Genomic DNA, 24607 nt, shown 5'->3' with positions numbered 1-24607 from the left:
AAAGAAGGGATGTTTTGAACTATTTAAAACAAAAGAAATGTAGTATATATTGTTTACAAGACACACATTTCACAGCAGAGTTAGAACCTTATATACAAACTCAATGGGGATTTAAATGTATATTTAGTTCTTTTTCAGGAAATTCGAGGGGTGTAGCTATTCTGTTTAATAACAGTTTTGAATACAAATTACATAAAATGAAAACAGATATTTCCGGAAATTATATAGTACTTGATATAACTATAGAAGGGGAGAGAATCACACTTGTCAATATATATGGTCCAAATGAGGATAGCCCAAATTTTTATGAGAACATTTTGAATTATTTGAAGAATTTGAAAATGAAAAATTTATTCTTTGTGGTGACTTTAATCTGGTGCTTAACCAAAATCTAGATACAAGAAATTATATACATATTAATAACCCTAAAGCTAGAGAAAGAGTTTTAGAAAATTTGGAAAAATTTAGTTTTAAAGATCCATTTCGTGAACTTTACCCTGACCGAAAAAAGTATACTTGGACAAAAAAGAACCCAGTGAAACAAGCTAGATTGGACTTCTATCTTATATCCGAAAATCTAATGACATTTGTAGCAAAGGTATGGAGAGAGAGTAGTTACAAGTCTGACCATTGTGGAGTCATTTTACAATTAAAGTTATCTGATATGGAAAAGGGTAAAGGACTTTGGAAATTTAACAACTCGTTACTTAAAGATAAAAAATATATTGAAACAATTAAAGAAACCATTTTAGATGTTAAGAGTCAATATGCAGTACCTGTTTATAACTTAGAAAATATCAAAACAATTTCAGATGAAAGTGTTCAGTTTTCAATTAATGATCAACTTTTTCTAGAAGTTCTGTTAATGGAAATAAGAGGAAAAACTATATCTTATTCTTCATTTAAAAAGAAAACTGAAGACATTAAAGAAGTAAGTATTTGTGAGGAAATAACTTTTTTAGAACAAGATGAAAATATGACTGATTTCAAATTATTAGATGAAAAAAGAAATGAATTGATAGAAATTAGGAAAAAAAAGTTAAAAAGGCAGTTTATTAGGTCTAGAGCTAAATGGATTGAAGAAGGAGAGAAGCCCACTAAATATTTTTGTAACATGGAATCAAGAAATTTTCACAGTAAACTTATCTCTAGAATAGAACTTGATGATGGTACTATAATAACTGATCCAAAAAAAATCTTAGAAGAAACTAAACATTTTTATGAAAAATTATATTCCAGTCAACATAAACAGGAGTCAACTTTAAAAGAAAATTTTAAACAATTAAAAAATATGGACTTCAAAATATTAACTGATACGGAAGCAGAACAATTTGAAGGAAAAATTATGTACTCAGAAGCATTGGCCTTTTTAAAAGAGATGAAAAGTGAAAAGAGCCCTGGCTCTGATGGATTTTCTGCTGAGTTTTTAAAAATGTTTTGGTTAGATTTGGGCCATTTTATTGTTAGATCAATTAATTACAGTTACGATATTAAAGAAATGTCAACCACACAAAAACTGGGAATAATTACTTGCATACCAAAACCAGAAAAATCAAAACTTTTGTTAAAAAATTGGAGGCCAATAACATTATTAAATTGTATTTACAAAATTGCTTCTGGATGCATTGCAAATAGGATTAAAAAGATGTTGGACAAACTTATTGCAAAAGACCAAACAGGGTTCATTAAAGCCAGATACATAGGCGAAAATATTAGACTAATCTATGATATTATGCAATATACTGAATTACATAAAATCCCCGGCTTATTGCTTTTAGTTGACTTTGAAAAAGCTTTTGATTCTGTGTCATGGAAATTTATTGAACAAACTTTGGAGCTTTTTAATTTTAAAATATCAATAAAACAATGGATACAAATATTTTATAAAAATTCAGAATCTAGAGTAATGCAAAATGGTTTCTTGTCTGAAAGCTTTAAATTAGAACGAGGCTGTAGACAAGGCGATTCTCTCTCCCCCTATATTTTTATAATGTGTGCTGAGATACTAGCAATATTAATAAGGAATTCTAAAGAAATTAAAGGTATTAACATAGAAGGTGAATAATACATAATATCTCAGTATGCAGATGATACAACCTTCATGTTAGATGGATCTCCCAAATCTTTGGACACGACTTTAAGAATATTAGACCAGTATGCTAATGTTTCTGGTCCGAAAATTAATTATTCAAAAACTAAAATTATTTGGATTGGTAGTAGAAAGTTTTCCAAAGAGGTATTTCATCATTCAAAATGGAAACTAACTTGGGGTAAGGAAAACTTTAATCTATTAGGTGTACAATTTTCTGTTAATATTGAACAAATGAGTATAAATAATTTCGAACAAAAAGTACTTCAAATGAAAAAATTAATAAAACAATGGTCATCAAGGAAGTTGACTGTTTTGGGTCGAATTGTTGTTGTTAAACTTTAATAGTACCACAAATAATTCATTTACTTATTTCCTTACCAAATCCACCTGAAGTAATAGCAAAACAAATAAATACAATGTTGTATACTTTTATTTGGCAGAACAAACCAGAAAGAATTAAACAAGAAGTATTAGTACAAGACTATAAAAATGGAGGCATTAAAATGTTACATTTTTCAAATACCACAAATTCAAAATGGAAAACTCTATTCCAGGCAATAACAGGACTAAAGACAGAAACTTTGTTAAATTACGGTGATTATTTCCTTCAGACAAAAACAAAACCTAATTAAAAATCTGTTTTGGAAAAATGTATTACAAAGTTGGTTAAAGATATAACAAAAACAGACTTGGGAAAATAATGATGAAATAATGAGTACAAATATTTGGTATAATAGTCATATCATTAAAGATGATAAACCTATATTGTATAAACACTATATTGAAAAAGGCATAATTTTGATACAAGATTTATTGAATGAGCAAGGACAGTTTATGGATTATGAAGTTTGTAAAGCAAGATACAATATAAAATCAATTTTTTTAGAATATGCCACTTTAATAAGAGCAATCAGAACATTTATTGGCAATATTAAAACTGATAACCAAATATTTGTACCTTTGAACAATCCAATTTTCCCTTTCAATCTAAGAATTTTTCAAAAAGATGCAAAGGGATGTAAAACAATATACCAACTATTGAACAGGAATAAAGTAATACCTACATCACAAATAAAATATTGTAAACTGGGTTGTACTTTTTCTCCACAAATATGGGGATATTATTACAGTTTACCGTTTTCAGTTTTAAAAGACCAATCTTTAATGTGGTTCCAGTATAAAATCTTACACAGAACAATAGCAACAACTACTTTTTTGCATAAAATAAAATATATAGATTCTGATATTTGTCATTTTTGTTATCTCCAACCAGAAACATTTTAACATTTGTTTTATAATTGTACAAAAGTTGCTGAAGTCTGGAAAGCTGTTGAATATTGGTTACAAGCCGAAGATGAACACATCTCATTGGACAAAAATATAGTTTTGTTTGGACTTATAAATCAAAAATACAGATTTATTAATTGGCTAATTATTAATGTAAAATATTACATTTATAGAATGAAAATTCAGAAGTCTGGACTAAATGTTGAGGCACTTCAAAATATAATAAAAGATAAACTGCAGATTGAAAAATATATATTGTATAAAAAATGTCAGTTCAGTGAATTTGAAGAAGTTTGGAGACCTTGGCAAATTTTCTTTGAAACTAATGGTTAATGGTTATAGTTTGGAAATCTGTCTTTTTTACTCTTTTATTATTATTATTATTATTATCATTTCTCTCTCTCTCTCTCTCTCTCTCTCTCTCTCTCTCTCTCTCTCTCTCTCTCTCTCTCTCTCTCTCTCTCTCTCTCTCTCTCTCTCTCTCTCTCTCTCTCTCTCTCTCTCTCTCTCCCTCTCTCTCTCTCCCCTCTCTCCCCCCCTCTCTCCCCATATGAAACCTGTAATGTAAAGGCATTGTATATTGGTTATTTTTAATAGAGGTTATTCACGTCACATCATTTTGCTTCCCTTGTTGAGAATAACCTCTATACATGCATATTTATATATGTACATGCAGGGATTTGTCCAGGATTTTTCACCAGGGCCCCATAGCAGATAAAATTGGGAAAACAAAATAAACAATGAAGGCACATTGAGAATTTTCAATGCCGGTTTCTTCTGGGAGAGCGACCTTTTTGGGTACCAGAGAATGTCTGGATAGATCCCTGACATATAGGCTTATAATTTTTTTTCTCTTATTTTAAAAAAGGTTAAAATTTATTGAAAAAAAACAAGAAAAAAAAAAAAAAAAAAAAAAAAAAGAAGAAAAAAACAAACAAACAACAAACAAACAAAACACAGTTAGATTACACCAATGAATGTGCATATTTTTAAAATGTTTACTTCAGTGCTTTTGTACGCTCGTTCTAAGCAATTACTTGTCTACAGGCTTCATCCGTGAACCAGTGTGCTGGCATGTGTGTCAATAAGAAGTCGTGCAAGTCCGCCAATCTCTGTTCTACAGCTGGTAGCAAGTTACCATGGAAATATCCGTGGACAGGATGTGACGGCAACACCCCGAGTAACAACTGCAAGTACCTATGTCCGGTAAGCATATTATTACAGATCTGGAACTGTAGTTTATGGGTTGTCTATACAGAATGGTTAGCGAGAGTGCAGTTACCGTACCGTTTCAACCTGTGAAAATTGACAGTAAGTTTCTTTAATTTACAAACCTGTAACACATTTGAATAACGTTACAATTTAGTAAAACATGAGTCTGTGACTTTAAAATGATGAAATACCCCCCAAAAATAGACTAACATTCGACTCAAAACTGTTACTTCTCAGACGCACGTGCGTGTTAAAAAATATGAGAAATGCATTTTGTGATATTAAAATACCAGGATGACTAAAAAAACAACAACAAACCCGGCTACAATAGTCAAAAATATGCCTTAGTGTTTAAAAACTAGGGTATGCCCTCTTAAATCAAAATTTACAATAGCTACCACTTGGAATAAGCATCATATATTATTTTATTTTGTTTTACCAGTAATCTAATTTCACCAACACTTCCTTCTTCCTTCATGAATGATTAAAGACAATAACACTGGATATATTGTGATTATTTTTGCTTTATTCCAATATATAATAACAAATGTGTTTTATGTCAGTATGTGGAGTAAACTACCTGAAACAGTTGGTTTGAAATAATGATTACAAAATCCTACAGATAAAAGGAATTGGCTCCTAACCTCAGCCTCTACATAATATCTACATTTGTACAGGCCTTTAGAAACGATATTTGAAGTGTGTGTGTGTGGGGGGGGGGGGGGGGGGGGGGCAGGGATAGTTTCTATGGAGGGATACAAACTAGATTTTCATCTTTATTTATGTAGAGAAAATTTAAAACATACATTTTCGTCCTCGAGTGTGGGATGGAAAACAAACCCCTAGGTCCGCCTCCCCCCACCCCACCCCACCCTACCCCAGTTCCTACGAGCCTGCTGTATTTTATATTAATACATACAAAGACTACATAATGATACTGTCGATAGGACATATTAGTTGTAAAATGATTGTCAGTATGTGGTAACATTATAATATTTTCCAACATTTCTGTGTTTCTGTGCCCGGTTGTGGACAGTTTCGGCAGACGGGCAACACATTTGCTTAATAATAAAAAATACACGGTTTAGCAAAACACATTAAAAATTGGATGATAACTAGTTAAGATAACACAGAAAATTGTGCTAATTTTAGTTTTTTTTTTATTAAAGTATTATATCTTGCTTTGTTGAGGAGGGAACGCCTTTTTAGAAATTTGCCTCTGGAACATCCACTGATGTGTCATGTTTACATCTATGCTGAACAAGATTTATGATGAAATATTATAATATTTTGTGTGTTTTTCTTCTAGTTAGGTCCATTTACTTCAGTTTACATTAAAAAAGTCATAAAAAATGCTTGTTGTATGCTTCCAAATATCCGTCTAGCTCTCAAACGGCACAGTACTCGAGCTAACGTAAGCATTACACCCGCTCCTAAAATCAATCTTACGATAGTCGTAAGTGTTCCTCTGACAATTAAAATCTTATTTGCGAAGAAATTAAATAATATGTTGTTTACCGATTATTCGGAACATCTCGTATGCATTCACTGGTATAGCACATACACAAAGTAACTTTGCCAGTTTATTTGTGAAGCGATAATTGCCGAATGTTTAAACACACGTGAGGTATCTCCCATATTTTCGTGTGAATATCGTATGGCCTAAATTATTTTATTTAAAAAAGTATCGAACGCCGGGTTTCATAAAAGGTATTATTTTTTTTATCGGATCCACTTTTACACAAATGAGATCCTTCGTAGTAAATCATCAACTATTCATATAACTGCCTTATGATCTTATGATTTTAAGGGGGTGGGGGGTGGGGGGCAACCCCACACTATGTATGTATGATTTTATAAAATTTAATATAGTAAAAAATTGAGGGGGGGGGGGGGGGGGGGGTGGCATGGACACCCTGTCACCCCTCACTACGCAACTGCTTATAACATCTACGTTAGTAACTTAAAACTGTCTCGTATCAAATGTAAATTTTCATGGTAAATTACGAGGATAATAAATTACGTCGCATCGTGGAACCGTCTGGCGATCGTAGTAAAACATCAAGGTATCGATGGTAGGTATTTACGAGGGTAGTATTACTAAGATCATTTCGTCGAGGAGATCTACAGTTACTGTGGCGCACACTGCGCCTCATAAACAGTACTGTCAACATTGTACCATTAGCACCATTAAACTATTGCACATTGTCACATGGGCGTACATAGGATTTTGAAAAGGGGGGTTCCAATACATAGGATTTTGAAAAGGGGGGTTCCAAAATAGATTGCAGAGATATTGAGGATATATTTCTATTTTGAGTAAATATAATAATGTCAGACATATTAAATTATAAAAAAAAGCGAACCCCCCCACCCATGTGTCATCAGTATTTGTGTGTTTGTTAGTAGACTCATCCTTCTGATAACGTTTCAGTGATATTTTTGTTTGTAAGAAGATTAAATTAGGCAGTCATCGTAGAAACAACGAGGTAGGGAACGAACGAATGAACGAATGAATGTTTAACGACACCCCAGCACGAAAAATACATCGGCTATTGGGTGTCAAACTATGGTAATGCAAATAAATAAAGTGATGATCAACATCAATATAAAAATTCAAGACAAACAAAAACAGTGTAAAGAACTCTGCAAAAACACAAATATCACAGAATTTTACGGATATTGAACTTTACTCAAAACTTCAATTTTGTGCTGTATTGGCCATTCTCAAAGAGAATGTTACACCCCTGCACCACGGTGAGGTTACAGCACACGCAGGGGACGAGGTAGGGATGCCTAATTACGTTATCGGAGTATATACTGAGCATGTGGGTGATGCAACCTTGGACTTAATGTGAAAACGTGCTATGTTGGATGATAAATATAATATGGGTTATTTTGTAATTAACGATAAAGGCATTTCTATCATTGATGACAGTTGGGAACCAATTAAAGAGCAATTGATATTAAACGGTCGAGACACGTTAAATTTCTTTACCAGTAAACAAATATTTGAGCATGTTCAGAAATATATTAAACAGACACAACAATTCGTGGTGCGGAATCATTTATTTGTCACTAATATTATTACTTACCGTTTGGGCTAAGACGATAAAATGTTAACAATGAATACTGTTATACCATCGATTATTTCTACTTCTTTTCAATTTCTGTTCTTTCAGTTTACTTTATTTATTTATTGAAAAATTGCAGTCGCATTTATTATAAAAATGTATGTTAGTAATTACACTGTAGCGTTACTCGGTTACTGCGGGAGTGCACTTTTACCGGCTTTTGGTACAGCATTTTGCTTACCAGTCCCCTACCGGTCCAACCGGATGATCATCTCCGTCCTGCTGTCTTGTCATGACAGGTGCCACAAGTGGGTCATATTCTGATCTTTCGCGAACACCTAATATCATGAGTGCATGATATTACAACTGTACTTATTCCAATGATCTCTGTCCTGTGTTAGTTTTGTTTTAGTAAACTAGTCTGGCAATGGCAGTCCTCAGAGCAGTGCAGAACGCATGACTGTCCAATAAAGGATCTTCTCGGGAATAACTGTTGTTCTACAGACGAGACACTAGAATTCAACCATTAGTTTGCCAAATACACATTCGACTCTGTATTGTGCAGATATACGGTTTTGATTAATCTGGTACACTATAATAAACTTGTAACCACTGGCGTAGGGAGAGGAGGGATCCACGGGAGCTACGTCCCCCAATCAACCTTTTTTTAACCAAAGATATTAAATTTTATAACATCATACATAGAGTGGATAGCCCCCCTGCCCCCAATGCAAAAGCCACGCTGTGTTAGTGTTTTGACGATATGGACAGTCGTGATATATATATAGTGCAGGGCTCAAATTAAGTCAAATACCTTTCTTAATGTGCAGGGCGAGTTGCTTCCCTCTATTTAGAAAAAATTGGCGGGAAACGTTTTGAAGGTTGTCGTTGGAAGATTTATTTTGTTAATAAAAACGCAAGTACTTCAATCGGGATTTAGTGAGTACGGTAGGTTACACATATTTTGTTTCTGTGTCAACGTTTTGCACAATTTCGGATGAAAAACGGCTTAAACATGGTGCCACAAGGTTTGAATACCAGCTATATGTTGCACGTTGCAAGTCCGTTCGAACTAATTCGAACTAGTCTGCGGTCCGTCAAATAACCGCGAAGGCCCGTAATGGAGACTTCGTCATCAAACAACAACATTAATAACTACTAAACGTCCACATTTTGTTACAATATATATGTATATTATATATATATATATATATATATATGTATATGTATATGTATGTATATGTATATGTATATGTATATGTATATGTATATGTATGTATGTATGTATGTATTGATGTATGAATATCTATATATTGTATGTATGTCGAGGTTGACTATTACATACATAGATATTAACGCACTGGCGCAGGGGATAATTAAATCCTTTCTAGCCTCACAAAGTGTCCCATGCCGTTGCTGGGACTCGAACCTGTGGCACCGATTCGCCCGCAAATTGCAAGGCTAACCACAATACGCTCTGAGCTATCGAAGCTTCCATAAAAAGGAAGCTCTTTAACTCAACCATATGCATGGGGCCTACAATCTACACGGTCGATCCCGCTTACGTGCATGAAACAGTAGGCAGACCTGGCACTGGCTAGTATGTATTGATGTATGAATATCTATATATCGTATGTATGTCGAGGTTGACTATTACATACATAGATATTAACGCACTAGCGCAGGGGATAATTAAATCCTTTCTGGCCTCACAAAGTGTCCCATGCCGTTGCTGGGACTCGAACCTGTGGCACCGATTCGATGTATGTATGTATGTATGTGTGTGTGTGTGTGTGTGTATCTAGCTAACCGTAAATAAAATGTGTTGAGTGCGTCGTTAAATAAGACATTTGTTTCGTTCTATCTATCTATATATATATAGATAGCTAGATAGATACACACACACACACACACACACACACACACACACACACACACACACACACACATATATATATATATATGAAATAATATGTACGTGGTTTTTTCACGGTTTACAGTATATGGACATTCCACGTGAATAAACTGTAATGACTACATTCGACATATTTTGTTCCAGTCTGCTCTAATATCTCCCATATTTTGTTTGGTATTTAATACGGAATGTCACGCTAAATGACGTTATGTGAGATTAAAATATGTCACGGAGACGAACTTTCAACACGTATCGATTATATAGCCATCCCACTTTCGGTCAAGTTAATTATTATACAACTCTGTTATGACAGCACCCAATAGCTGATTTATTTTTGTGCTAGGGAGTAGTTAAAGGGACATTCCCGACTTTGCTGCATTGTAAGATGTTTCCTACTAATAAAATATTTCTACGATTAAACTTACATATTAAATATATTTTCTTGTTTAGAATATCAGTGTCTGTATATTCAGTGTGTTTCTGGTCGTCTTAATATTTGTAAGAAGCCCAAACTGGATTTTGTCTTCAAATAATTTCGTACGTACGAAAAAATAATATTTTAGAAAATAAAATGAAATTTAACCTAGTACAAATATTAGATCGATCAGAAACACGTTTAATATAGAGCCACTAATATTTTATGGAGAAAAATAGGCTTGACATGTAATTACAATCGTCAAAATATCTCTGTTAGTCGATAACATCTTAAAAAGTGCAGCAAACTCAGGAATGTCCCTTTAAACAGCTATTCTATTCTATTCTATTCTAGTATGACAGATTTGTTAAATAACTATAAAGTAGTAAAAATGAAAAGAAAATAAGTCTGGTCCCGACGTCACTACTCTTGTGTTTTCTTGTCAAGTGTAGTCGAAAACAACACAATGCCCAGCCCGAGTACTCTGTCGTTCGAGAGCTAGACGGACATTTGGACGGTATGATCGCGTATATCTGCACAATGCAGAGTCCAATGGGTATTTGACAAAATATTGGTTGATTCCATGAATCTCTATCCAATGTCTCGTCTATAGGAAGATGGTAACTACACAGGACATCAGTCTTGCACCGCCACAGAGGACTGCCACTACCAGGCTAGTTTACGAAATGAAAACTAGTACCGGTCAGAGTTCATTATATAAGTACAGTTGTGATAGCATGAAATCATGAGTCACTGTCACAATAGTGATAATACCAGGTGTTCCCGAAAGGTGAGCATATCCTACCCCACCGTTGGCACCCGTCACGAGTACTGTCGCCACATCTGCCAACGTGATCTTGCTGCATCCACAAAGGAACATATACCAAGACCAAACAATTTCAGCAATTTGGTAAATAAAAAATAAAAATTTTGTTTTGTTTAACGACACCACTAGAGCATAATGATTTATTAATCATCGGCTACTGGATGTCAAAAATATGGTCATTTTTGACAGAGAAAACCCGCTACATTTGTTCATTAGTAGCAAGTGATTTTTATATGCACCATCCCACAGACAGGATAGTACATACCACGGCCTTTGATATACCAGTCGTGGTGCACTGGCTGGAACGAAAAATAGCCCAATGGGCCCACGAACAGGGGTCGATCCCAAACCGACCGCGCATCATGCGAGCGCTTTACCACCGGGCTACGTCCCACCTCCAGTTTGGTAAATGTGCTAAAATAGAAAGAAACTCGTGACTGTCAAAAGTAAAATCAAACACTGAATTTAACTGATGCATCTTTTGTCAGTATAAGTAACAGGATAATTTCAGGACAAAATGGAATACAAAACTGTCACATTATTGAACGTAGCTAGTGTTTTATAATACAATACAGTAGCACCAAATTGCTAAATGTTTTAGAGTGTTATATTATCCATGTGTGTTAGGGGTATCACAGAACAAAGTACTTGTAGATGTGGAAAGAAGTCAGCGAAGAAACATGGATTTTGTGTCAAATTATCGGTAGTTTTCTGTGCGTTATATATTACTAAACAAGAGGGATGCATTTTACATATACGATTTGATGGTTCATTATGAAAATCAGCATGGCCGATGGATTCGAAATTCCCACACCTGGTAAATTGAAGACACCCACACTCAGCATACAGGATTTCCTCACAACACTAATGTTCAGGACATTAAGTCATTATTTAATACAGGTACAGTCTTTCGTTCGTTAGACAGTGTATTATTTTAATACTGATATTTCTTTGATGTGCCTGTTAAGGACTTCATAATCTAGGGGTCAGTCAAGTGCATGTGTTTTAATACAATTCTTTAAAGGGGTAGAGGTACTCTGACTATCTTTGTTTTCTCTACATATATACCTGAGTACACACACCCAATTGACAGTAAATATCTTCAGAAGTTTCATTTTAAAACATTTAGTTGTTCAATATGACATATTGCATTTGTACAAAACTGTATGCAATACATATGCCTTATGAGGTGTACATTATGGTTGCCATAAAAACACATAGCTGGACACTTTAAAAAAAAATGTATGTTATTAGTATAGGTGGTACTAAACCAAATAACTTCCGGCTGGGTCAAAGTTCGAGGTGCACCGAACTTTTGATAGAGAAGTGAACACCACAAGTCCTGTGATTGGTGATAAATGTGAGTGTGTTTGTTGTAACAAAAAAAATAGTTTCATCTGGGCAAAAAATGTATGCAATTTTATTTCATCTAGTACCACTGTGTCAAGTAGCCTTGTACTTGAAACATGTATGGGGTACCCGTTAAAAAAGTACTCGAATTTTGTGCGGAACTAGGGTAGTCATAGACGCTACCCGTTATATCAGACATGTGCACCTTGACCCCCAATTTTTTCTGATTCACTTTAATGATGAGGGGTGGTAGTATTTATATCCGTGGCGTTTATGTCGATTGATACGCTGCAGGTATGAGTTTTAGCCACATATGATACTATTGTCGTCTATGGGATTTGATTTGGTAGTATACACCCTATAATATCAGTCTCTGTATATTCAATGTGTTTCTGGTCGTCTTAATATTTATAAGAAGCCCAAACTGGATTTTGTCTTTAAATAATTTTGTTCGTACGAAAAAACTAATATTTTAAGAAATAAAATGAAATTGAACCTAGTAAAAATACTACAACGATCAGAAACACGTTTAATATACTGTCACTAATATTGTATGCAGAACATTCAGTCGTTAAAACGTCTGTTACTCGACGTGTTAAAAATTGCAGCAAACTCAGGACTTTCCCTTTAATAGTAACATTCTGCTAATGACATCTCGAACATCTGGGATTACGTCACAGTGTTACACGTCATTTTATCTCCGGGAACATCTGGGATTATATCACAGTGTTACACGTCATACTCTCTCCGCGAACATCTGGGATTACAGGGATTAAAAAATCCCATCGCCCGACGCCCGTGCCAAGTGGAATGTTCATGCCGGGCAAGTAATTATGTTAACTGCATATGCCCGATGACAAGTGACTAATGTAACACCTAAAACATTTTTTTTATTTTGTTACAAATCTCGGTAAAACCTTTGGAAAGAGTTCCGATGTGCGAGCATTACATAGCTCTAAGGAGAACTAACCCTAACCCTAAATGCTGGAACGATCGGAACTCTTGCCAATGTGTTGACACACCAAAACGGAAAACAATGTGTTGAAAAAGTTCGATAACAACTTTAGAGTTATTTCCCTTTTACTATCGACTAAGATCGGTAATTTCTGCCATTGAACGTTCGACTGAATTCATACAAGTAATCGGTTCGGTGATCTTCAAACTTAGAAATAACATCCAATACGCTTTACAGCTTATATAAAAATAAAGTATACATGCCTTGTGTGTGCAATCATAATGTTTAATTCTTGCAAACATGGTAAATGAGGTGGGATACAGTTTACAATTGTCATATTCAAATTAAATTAGACGTTAACGTGGTTCCGGAATGAACGGGGGCGTAAAGTAAGTTTATAATTTCAGAGTTCACTTGAACTTAGCATAAATATTATGAACTGTATTCTTATGAAAGTTACAAGTGTTATGCTATTCTGGCATAGTGTGTATATAATTTATGTTGGACTGCGTGGCGGACATCGATGTGTGAAATTTGGATCCCTGTGTGAAAATTCGTGAACTATTGTGACACACGTAAATGTGTAATGGTCTGTAAAATAAATAATGGTAATATTTCCTCCCGTTACCCCCCGATATATAGTAATAAATTTATTTTCAAGTATTTTCAATTTAGATTGACAGATAGAGGGGGGTAACGGGAGGAAAACTTTCCTTCGAACAAGGGAAATAACTCTTCGGGATTTCTGTATTGCTGATTTCCGCTGATTTGTAAGAAGCTCCAGTTTAGTGTGAATTATATATTGGAAATGATTTGATTGGTGTATAGATCAAATCTCGTGATTGATTATGGAGAGATTCAAGGTTAAATGTCACGCACCGGGATAGTATATAAACGGGACACGAATGTGGTTCAGCATACGTTGACAGGTCGGAGGCAAGCCAAGTGGTCAACAACAACAGGAACGAACGGACAAGATGAACTGTGCCAGTGCCATGAATATTGACGTCATCGTATCCGGATTTGGGAATTCGTTATGTTTTGGACAGTCATTTGGTGAATATTAATATTAATATACACAGAAATGCCATTTAGTTAAAATTGTAATCCAACATGGGAACTTTATATAATTAATAAAAAAAATTTATTAAAGATATCTAAATTTATCACTTATTTGTTTGTGTGAATTATCATTAGTGTGTGCTCTGGGCTTTATTGTTCATGGTAGGTTAGTTCTGCGTTCTGGGTATGACGATTTACCACAACCATAGTTTAGGTTGGAACAGCAATGTAACAATTGGGGGCTCGTCCGGGATCTGATTGATTGATCTGATTGGATTGGATAGATTGAATTGATCCATTGATGCATCGATGATTGATGGATTGATTGATGATAGATCAATGGATGTGATCATTTAGTTTTTATGACTGACTTGTTAGTTGTATAAACGGTTATGAACAATAGAGGGGTTGGTAGTGTATGAGCACACTTATTGATATTCACACATTCATTGTCACATGGATAGTATATGGTCACTAGAGCAGGTAGTTATTAGATTTAAGTCTAGTTTAGATGAAACTGAGATAGATTCTTTTACTGTAGCACAGCTAAAAGAGCTTGCTGAATATGTAGGATTAGAGTTAGATATTGGTTTGAGGAAAGCTGAAATAAAATCAGTTATTATAGGTTATTTGAAAAATATGGCAGAAAGTGAAGACCAGATAGGTGAAACAGATGAAATTAGTTCCGATATATTTGAACCTGACAGTGCTGATAATTTAGCTATGTTAAAGCTTAAACTTGAGCTCAAGAGAGAGCAGTTAGTGTTTGAAAGGGAACAAAGACAATTAGATAGATTAGATAGAGAAAAACAGAGAGAATGGGAAGCAGCCCAGCGACAACTTGATAGGGATATTAAAGTTAAGGAATTGGATGATCGTAATCGTCAGCAGTGTAGATTTAATCCAGAGAAGTATATTCGGATGGTTCCCATTTTTAATGAAAATCAGGTGGAATGAATGAATGAATGAATGAATGAATGTTTAACGACACCCCAGCACGAAAAATACATCGGCTATTGGGTGTCAAACAATGGTAAATGCAAAAACAATTGGTTTATGATCAACATGAATATAAAAATTTAACAGTTAAATAAAAACACAGTGTAAAGGACTGTGTAAAAATACAAATATCACAGATAGATATAATTAAAATTTAGAACAAAACTCGGTGTCACGTAAAAATTGTAAAATGCGTTCAGGATGGAATCGAAATGATTCCATCACATTACTTTGACCAAAAATATCTTTTCGAATTTCATGAAGATGCTTACACTCCACCAAAATGTGGTGTACCGTCAGAGTACACTGACAGTACTCACACTGAGGTGGAGGATCTTTCTTTAAGATAAATGAATGCGTCAAGTGAGTATGACCGATGCGGGCACGACACAAGACTACTTCATCCTTCCTGCACTGTCTATAGGAGGACTGCCACTCTCCCAAGACTGGCTTGATAGCATGAAGCTTGCTCGCAACCTCACCGTCCCAATCACGTTGCCAAGTCGAAAAGATAAATTGGTTGATATTATTTTTAAAATCAGTATAAGGCACACCAACCCTGGCATGAGGCAAATCCAAAGCAGACTTGGCAGCTGAATCTGCCTTTTCATTACCCCTGATGCCAACATGGCTGGGTACCCAACAAAATACAATGTCTTTATTGGCAATAGATAAAAAGACACACTTTCGTATCACCATCCCAATTAAGGGATGCTCCAGCTTCATATTACGTAAAGCTTGGAGACACGAAAGTGAGTCTGTAAAAATAATAAATTTGGATGCTATTGAATCTTTGATTTCTTCTAAGGCTTTAATGACTGCCCAAACTTCAGCACTAAAGATTGATGCTGAGTCAGGCAGTCGCATGGAAAGTATTGTGTCTGATGGAAAAACTGTGGCACAAGCCACAGAATTTCCATCCCGTGATCCATCTGTATACACAGGAATGTAATCACGGTACTTGTCTTGAATTTCCATGAAAAACTGTTTATAAATAACAGCATCTGTGCGATCTTTCTTCAGATGCGCCAGATCAAATACAATTTTAGGTGGTCTAAGACACCAAGGTGGTAAAACAAAATATGAAGGAGTTTCCAAAGTGTCATTTAAATCAATGTTGGAAAGCGACAAAAAACGCTTAATGCGAAGACCAAATGTACGAATAGCATTTAGCCTTGCATCAAACAACTTCACATATTTGTTGTCAAACACCGCATCATGTGCTGGATGTTTCGGTAAAGATTTAATCTTGGCAGCATACTGCAGAGAAAGCTTGGCACGTCTAGCACCCAAACAAGGTTCGTGTGCATCAACGTACAAGCTCTCTACAGGAGATGTTATGAATGCACCAAGACAAAGCCTAAGTCCCTGATTGTGTATAGGATCTAGCATCTGCAAGTAAGACTTGCGTGCCGACCCATACACAATGCATCCATAATCAAGTTTAGACCTGACAAGAGATCTATACAGACGGAGCATAACCTTGCGGTCTGCTCCCCATTCCGTATTACCAATAACTTTTAAAATATTGAGAGCTTTCAAGCCCTTCTTTTTAACATATTTGAGATGGGGCACAAAAGATAGTTTCCTGTCAAATATAACCCCCAGAAATTTAGTCTCCTCCACAACTGGAATTGGATTTTTGTCCAGAAACAACTGTGGATCTAAGTGGAGACCTCTTTTCTGGCAGATATGCATACAAACCGTTTTTGCCTTTGAGAATCTAAAGCCATTGTCAGTTGCCCATTGATGAAGTTTATTCAAACAAAGCTGCAACTTACGTTCAATGATACTCATATTGGACGATCTGTAACAAATCTGAAAATCATCGACATATAACGAGCAATCCACACCAGGTGTTAAACACTGGGAGATACTGTTAATTTTCACAGAAAATAAAGTTACAGACAGGATACTACCTTGAGGCACACCCATCTCCTGTGGGTGAATGTCGGACAATGTCGACCCCACCCGAACTTTAAAAGATCTATCTTTTAAAAATTGTGAAATAAAAACAGGAAGTCGACCTCTCAGGCCCATGCCATGGAGGTCGTTTAAAATCCCATACTTCCACGTGGTATCGTAAGCTTTCTCCAAATCAAAAAACACTGAAACCAAGTGCTGATTATGGATGAAAGCTTCCCTACAAAACGTTTCAAATCTAACAAGATGATCAACCGTGCTACGTCTAGATCTGAACCCACATTGCACGTTAGTGAGCAATTTGTGAGATTCAAGATACCAGACAAGTCTACGATTGATCATGCGTTCCATGGTTTTACAAATGCAACTTGTCAAAGCGATAGGGCGATAACTAGTAGGATTGGTTGGATCCTTACCAGGCTTGGGAATAGGAATAATAATAGCTTTCCTCCAATCAGAAGGAAAGTCTCCAGAAATCCAGATGTTATTAAAAATATTCAAAAGAACCATCAAAGATGATTCAGGTAAATGTTTTAATAACTGATAATGAATTTCATCCGGTCCTACTGAAGTATCATGGGCTCTAAGAAGAGCATCCTGCAATTCCTCCATAGAGAAATCCCTGTTGTACACTTCAGCATTTTCGGATGAAAAATTAATGGACTGCTTTTCAGCTTTAGTTCGGACAGATTTAAAGGCATCTGTACTGAAAGCAGAAGATGAGTTATGAGAAAAATTGTCTGCCAATGCATTGGCAATGTCACGATGAGACGTGACATCTGTGTCATTAACAGACAAATGATGAACTGTATTACTGGAATCTTTACCTTTGATTTTACGGATCCTATTCCAGACAGATTTTACTAATGTTTGTGAATTCAACTTGGAGACAAAAGTTCTCCAAGATGATTTCTTACTCTGTCTAATCTCTCTTCGAGCCTTAGCCCTAGCAATACGAAATGCATCCAGGTTGTCTGCTGTAGGTTCACGTTTGAACCGCTCAAGCAACCTGTTTCGCTCTTTGAATGCATTTTTGCACGTATCATTAAACCATGGTTTATTGAAACGCTTTGGCACTGCCGAAGTCTTAGGAATAGTTTCATCTGCAATGCCCTTCAAGATGGAAGTGAACAAAGACATGGGATCATCAGCATCAGTAATGGCAAATTGTTGCAGACGAGTGCTGCACAGACGCTGAAACTGACCCCAATTTGCCTTCGCCAACTTCCACCTTTGAACCCTTTCAAGTGATGGTGGTCCATCATTCTCCAAAATAATGGGAAAGTGGTCACTACCACAAGGGTCTGAACCAACTTTCCAGGAGAAATCAAGAAAAAGTGAAGGACTACAAAGGGTTAAATCTATAGAAGTGAAAGAACCACTTGCAGAATGAAAATATGTACGACTTTTATCATTAAATAAAAGTAAGTCATTTTTGAGAATTAAGTCTTCCAATTGTTTTCCTCTAATATTTACATCCTCGCATCCCCACAAAGTGTGGTGACCATTAAAATCTCCCATAACAATGAAGGGAGTAGGGAGCTGATTAATGAGATCTTGAAGATCTCTAGAATTAAAATTAAAATGGTTTCGAGGAGGTAAATAAACTGAACACAGAGTTATAGTTTTATGAGCCGTGACCTTTACAGCCACAGCTTGTAAATTTGTAATTAAAGCTACTATACTCTGAGGAATGTTTTCATTAACAAGAATGGAAACACCCCCAGATGCTCTATTTTCAGTTTCATGAAACTTATGATAGAGGTTAAATCCTCTCATGGTAATATGATCAGTGTCCTTCAAGAAAGTTTCCTGAAGACACACTGCAAGAGGATTATGTTTTTGAATTAAAAGACTTAATTCATCAAAATTGGGCCTAAGCCCACGGCAGTTCCACTGAATGACTGAATTAGCCATTCGGGGGAAGTACAGGAGTTATCATAACTTTATCCTTTGGATGTGGTTGTGATTTTTGTGATTTAGAAGACGTTTGATGTGAATGATCCATGTCAGTCACATCCATATCCAAAGGATCAAATGGATTACTGACGGGAACCGAGCGTTGCTCAATCTTCTTTAAACGCCCCGAAGAGCAATCCTTCTTGTGACCTTTAGTGCCTTTTCCTGGCAAAGGTGTACTGGGACCTGGCTCCCCAGCACTTAAACCGTGTGATGGATTCATAGAACCTGAAGACACCTGGGTCATTTTACTAACTACGTTTTGAGTAGCTTTATTTGCCTGTCTCAGAGCTTTCTCAATGTCGGAAACCTTCTTATATCTATCTTCACCATTAGGCCAAGTTAGATCTGTCTGAACAGAAACATTGTTTGTAGAGACTTTGACAGCAGCAGCATACGACTTACCTGCTGCAACAGGTGTCGTGGTCTCTACAACCTGTCTGGCTTCAGGAAAGGACAGATGCTTTTCAACTTTTATCATTTGAACCTGTTTCTCAAACTTCCACCTCGGGCACTCTCGCGAGTACGCGAAGTGTTTTTCCCTTGCAATTGGTGCATACCATATCATTTTGACATGTTTTGCTGTCGTGATCATACTGACCACAACGAGCACATGTCAATTTGCTACGGCATGCATTTTGTCCGTGTCCAAACTTTTGGCATTTAAAACACCGCAAGGGGTTTGGAATAAATGGAACAACTGGTATATTTAAATAACCGGCCTTGATCGACTGAGGAAGTAATGGTGTGTTGAATTGAAGGATCAAAGTATTCGTCGAAACTAGTTCATTATTTCGACGAACCTTTATCCGCTTGACAGAAACAACACCTTGAGAGGAGAGATTCTCACAAATCTCTTCCTCACAAACTCCCTCTAAATCTCGTGATCTAATCACTCCCTTAGATGAATTAAGGGAGGAATGTGGTGTGACAGTAATAGCAATGTTGCACAGAAGTTTAGATCGAAGAAGGTTTCTGGAATGGCTCGCGGTGGCACATTCTATCAACAGAGATCCATTGCGCAATTTTTTGACACTCTTTGGCTCTCCGGCCAAGCCTTCAAGCCCTTTCTGAATTGCAAACGGAGACAGCTTGCGTAAGGCCCCATCATCAGATGACCCAACAACGAGAAACCTTGGCCACGTTTGCGAAGAAATCGTTTTAGATTTCTTTTTATTGAAAATCATGGACTCTTCGTCTGACGCCGAAGAATCCGAAACCTCGGTATGGACCCTTTTCAGGGTCCCATCAATATTGTCAGTTTTGGGTAAATCCATAATTTACATTTACATGATTCATCAACCATGCCCCCACCCACCACGGAGTCCAACAAGGGATATGATGCTGCGGATAACCTGCAGACACTCATACCAGGGATACATGGTTGATATACTCAGGCAATAAATTAAAATAAATGAATCACCTGATTGACCCTAGCCACCGCCCCAAGAGCAAAAAGTACACATGGTCATTCGAAACAGTGTTTGTTCTTGGCAAATATAACAAAAAGAAAAATTGTTTCCTCTTGAGCTTGGCATGACCAGCCGATTGATCAGGTCGGGCCTCCCTGACCACCCGTCTATTTGAACTCCAGGCCAAAGTGATGTATTATCAGAAGTCATACCCGCAGGTATGCCCCAACTCAATCACCAGGATCCCATCATCCATTTTCACGGGTTGCACCTCACGGCAAACAAGGCGCCTCATACGAGGAGTTGTGCATTTATTGGCCATTCTATAAAAGAATGTTCACCCCTGCACCACGGTGAGGTTAATGCACACGCAGGGGAAAAATCAGGTGGATGAATATTTTGATTGTTTTGAAAAAGTAGCTGTTAAGGTAATGGCCAAAAAAGTATTGGAGCTTGTTATTGCAGTCTGCCTTGAAGGGTAAAGCACAGATAGCTTATGCTTCACTTTCTGTAAATGAATCTTCTTCATATGATGTTGTGAAGGATGCCATTTTGAGGAAAAAATACCCGAGGTATATAGGGAAAATTTTCCAAGTCTTAGGATTCATGGAGGGCAGTCTTATGTAGAATTTTCCAAGGAAAAAGAAAGATTGTTTAAGATGTGGTGTAATTCAGAGTCGGTAAAAGAAAAATATGAGAAATTAGAACAGTTGATTCTCATAGAAGAATTCAAGAGATGTTTGTCTTCTGATATTGTAAATCATTTACAAGTGCATGAACCAGGCACATTGTCTGAAGCAGCCATAATGGTTGATCAGTTTGTCCTTGCGAGTCGTAAACATTATCCTGGTAATAATCAATTTCGAAATTTACCTCAGAACAATTCTTTCAAATATAAAGATAATGGTAAGGATGCTTCATTGAATAAGAATCCACAGCGAGATGTTGACAATTCTCGGGATTTGAAAACGTCCAATTCAATACAATGTTATTATTGTAAAAGGATGGGTCATATTAAGCGTGATTGTCAAAAGTTGAAATATGATCTTGGAAATGGTAATAGATTGAAACCCACAAACTTGGTGTCTAAGTTAGGTTTGCCTTGCAAATCCGATACACAAATTGGAAGTAAACTGAGTGAAGTTAAGATGGGTAATCCAATGTATGAACCATTTTTAACTTCAGGTTGTGTTATTACTTCACCTGACAGTCAGACTGAGCAGTCTATTGTGATATTGCGGGATACTGGCGCTGAACAAACAATTTTACTTGAAACAGAATTGTTAGATAAAGAAAAATCCTTTTTGGGAAAGTATATTACTTTGCATACCGTTGATGGTATTATCTGTCCCGTTACATAATATTGATTTGGATTGTGACCTGGTTAAAGGTAGCATTGTAGTAGCTGCGGTTAATCAAATACCAGTTGAAGGTGTGGCATTGTTGTTAGGAACTGATATAGCCAAAGAAAGGGTTATTCCTATACCTTTCATGGCCAGTACTCCTGAAGTTGATGTAGAAACTGAAAAATTGGCTGAAACAATTAAAAATATTTTTCCTGCTTGTGTTGCAACTCGATTTCAAAGTAAGGAGTTGAAGAGGAAAAATGATACTGAGAATGAGATAGCAAAACAAGTTTGGGATATAACTGATTTAGGAGACACTGTGATTGGGCATGATATTGAAAATTAAACTGATGGTAATCATGAAAGTAGGTCGAATCACAAAGTTAAGTGTGATAATGAAATGCCCAAACAGGGGTTTACTTTATATCAGCCCGAAAAAGATTGTTCATTACAAGTTAATAATGACAAGTTATGTTTAAATTTCAACCATGAGGAGTTTGTTCTTAAACAGCAAACTGATAGTGAATTGCAAAATCTTGGAAAAGAAGCTTTAGATATTTCAGAGTTAGATAGTGTACCAGTTGCATATTATTTCGAGAATAGAGTTTTGATGAGAAAGTTTAGGGATAAACATGCAGGTTTTGACAATGATTGGCAAGTAAAACACCAAAGTTGTTATTCCCAAAGCTGTCGAAGCACGATATTGAGTTTAGCTCAGATATCCATTGTCTTTCTGGTGTGAGTAAGATTACCAAAGAATTCTGAAACTGGCCTCATTTACACCGTGATGTTGTCAAATATTGTTTGACCTGTAAAACATGTCAAGTTGTTGGTAAGCCTAACCAAAGCATTAAACCAGCTCATTTGATACCATTCCTGCAGTTTGCCTTTATGAGGTTATGTAGATTGTGTTTCTGCGCACTATTTATCATCAACAAATTACTCTGAAACATCATGCAAAGAGTATTTGTTGACAAGGTTCTTTGGAACGATTTACCGTTGAGTAATATTAGGGCTAAGACAGTTGTTCAGGAATTAATAAAAATATTTACCAGATGATTTCCAAAGACTATTATGGAACTGATCAAGGAAGTAATTTCACTTCGAAATTATTTCAGCAAGTAATGGATGAATTGTTTATTAATCATCACTTTTCTTCTGCTTATCATCCTGAAACTCAAGGTTCTTTGGAACGATTTCATAGAACTTTAAAGTCAATGATCAGAAAGTACTGTATGGAAAAAAGTAACAACTGGGATGAAGGAATTCATTTATTGTTGTTTGCTATTCGGGATACTTATCATGAATCTTTGGGATTTACTCCATTTGAAATGTTGTATGGGCATAACATTCGTGGTCCATTACAAATGTTGTATGAATCTTGGATAGGTTCTAAGGTGAAAAATGAAACTAATGCTTTGAAAGAGCAAATGCAAACAGTTAGAGAAGTATCACAAGAAGTGTTACTGCATACTCAAAACAAGATGAAAATCTGGTTTGACAAAAAGCTAGGGAAAGATGTTTCAGTCCAGGAGATGAAGTTCTAGTTTTGTTTCCTTTGGTCAATCAATCACTTAGTGCGAAATTTCAAGGACCTTATGATGTTAAAGAAAAGGTCAATGCTGTTGATTATGTGATCAGTACACCTGATCGTCGAAAAGAAAACCCAGCTTTGTCATATAAATATGCTAAAAGAATATCATAACCGAGAAAAGGTAATGGCGAACACTATAGTTTTAACAGGGTTAAATAATGAGGATGAAAAACCAAAAGATGTTTTTAGTTCAGCTGAACTAAAACTGATAAATTCAAAAGTGTTGAGAATTTGGATGTAAAACTGAAACATTTAAGTGAAAAACAGCAAAGTGATGTTAGAAACATCATTGGTGAATTCAGTAGTATTTTTCCTGATGTTCCTAGTCGAACAAATATCATTGAACATGATGTTGATGTTGGTGAATCAAGGCTAATAAAACAACATGCTTATCGAGTTAGTCCTCAAAAACAGGAACTTCTTCGAAAAGAGGTTGAATATATGATTGAGAATAATATTATTCAACCCAGTTTTAGTAACTGGAGTTCTCCTTGTTTGTTGGTTCCTAAACCTGATAGCGGTATAAGATTTTGTACAGATTTTCGTAAAGTAAATGCTGTAACAAAATCAGATTCTTTTCCTATTCCACGAATTGATGATTGTATAAACAAAATAGGAAATGCTAACTATGTTAGTAAGTTTGATCTTTTGAAGGGTTATTGGCAAATACCGTTAACCATGAGAGCTAGAGAAATGTCTGCTTTTGTAACTGCTGATGGTCTCTTTGAATATTTAGTTTGCCCGTTTGGAATGAAAAATTCTCAGGCGACTTCCCAACGTTTGATCAATCAGGTAATTTTTGGAATGAATAGATGTCAAGCTTATGTTGATGATATTGTGATTTATAGTCATGATTGGATTGAGCATGTTATCCAAATGAAGGAGCTCTTTTGTAGACTTTCAAAAGCAAAGTTGACAGTCAATTTGAATAAAAGCGAGTTTGGCAAGGCTACTATAGTTTTTCTTGGGCATGTTGTTGGTGGTGGGCAAGTAAAACCACTTGAAGCCAAAGTCCAGGCTATTGATTCATTTGGCGTGCCTAAAACGAGAAAACAACTTATGAGATTTTTAGGAATGGCCGGTTATTATCGAAAGTTTTGCAGAAATTTTAGTATTGTTACTTGTCCATTAACAGATTTACTCAAGCAAAATGCTAAATATATTTGGACTAAGGAATGTCAAAATT

The sequence above is a fragment of the Gigantopelta aegis genome, chromosome 9 (assembly GCF_016097555.1).
Source record: "Gigantopelta aegis isolate Gae_Host chromosome 9, Gae_host_genome, whole genome shotgun sequence".
Lineage (NCBI taxonomy): Eukaryota > Metazoa > Mollusca > Gastropoda > Neomphalida > Peltospiridae > Gigantopelta > Gigantopelta aegis.
This window is presented reverse-complemented; position numbering follows the sequence as displayed.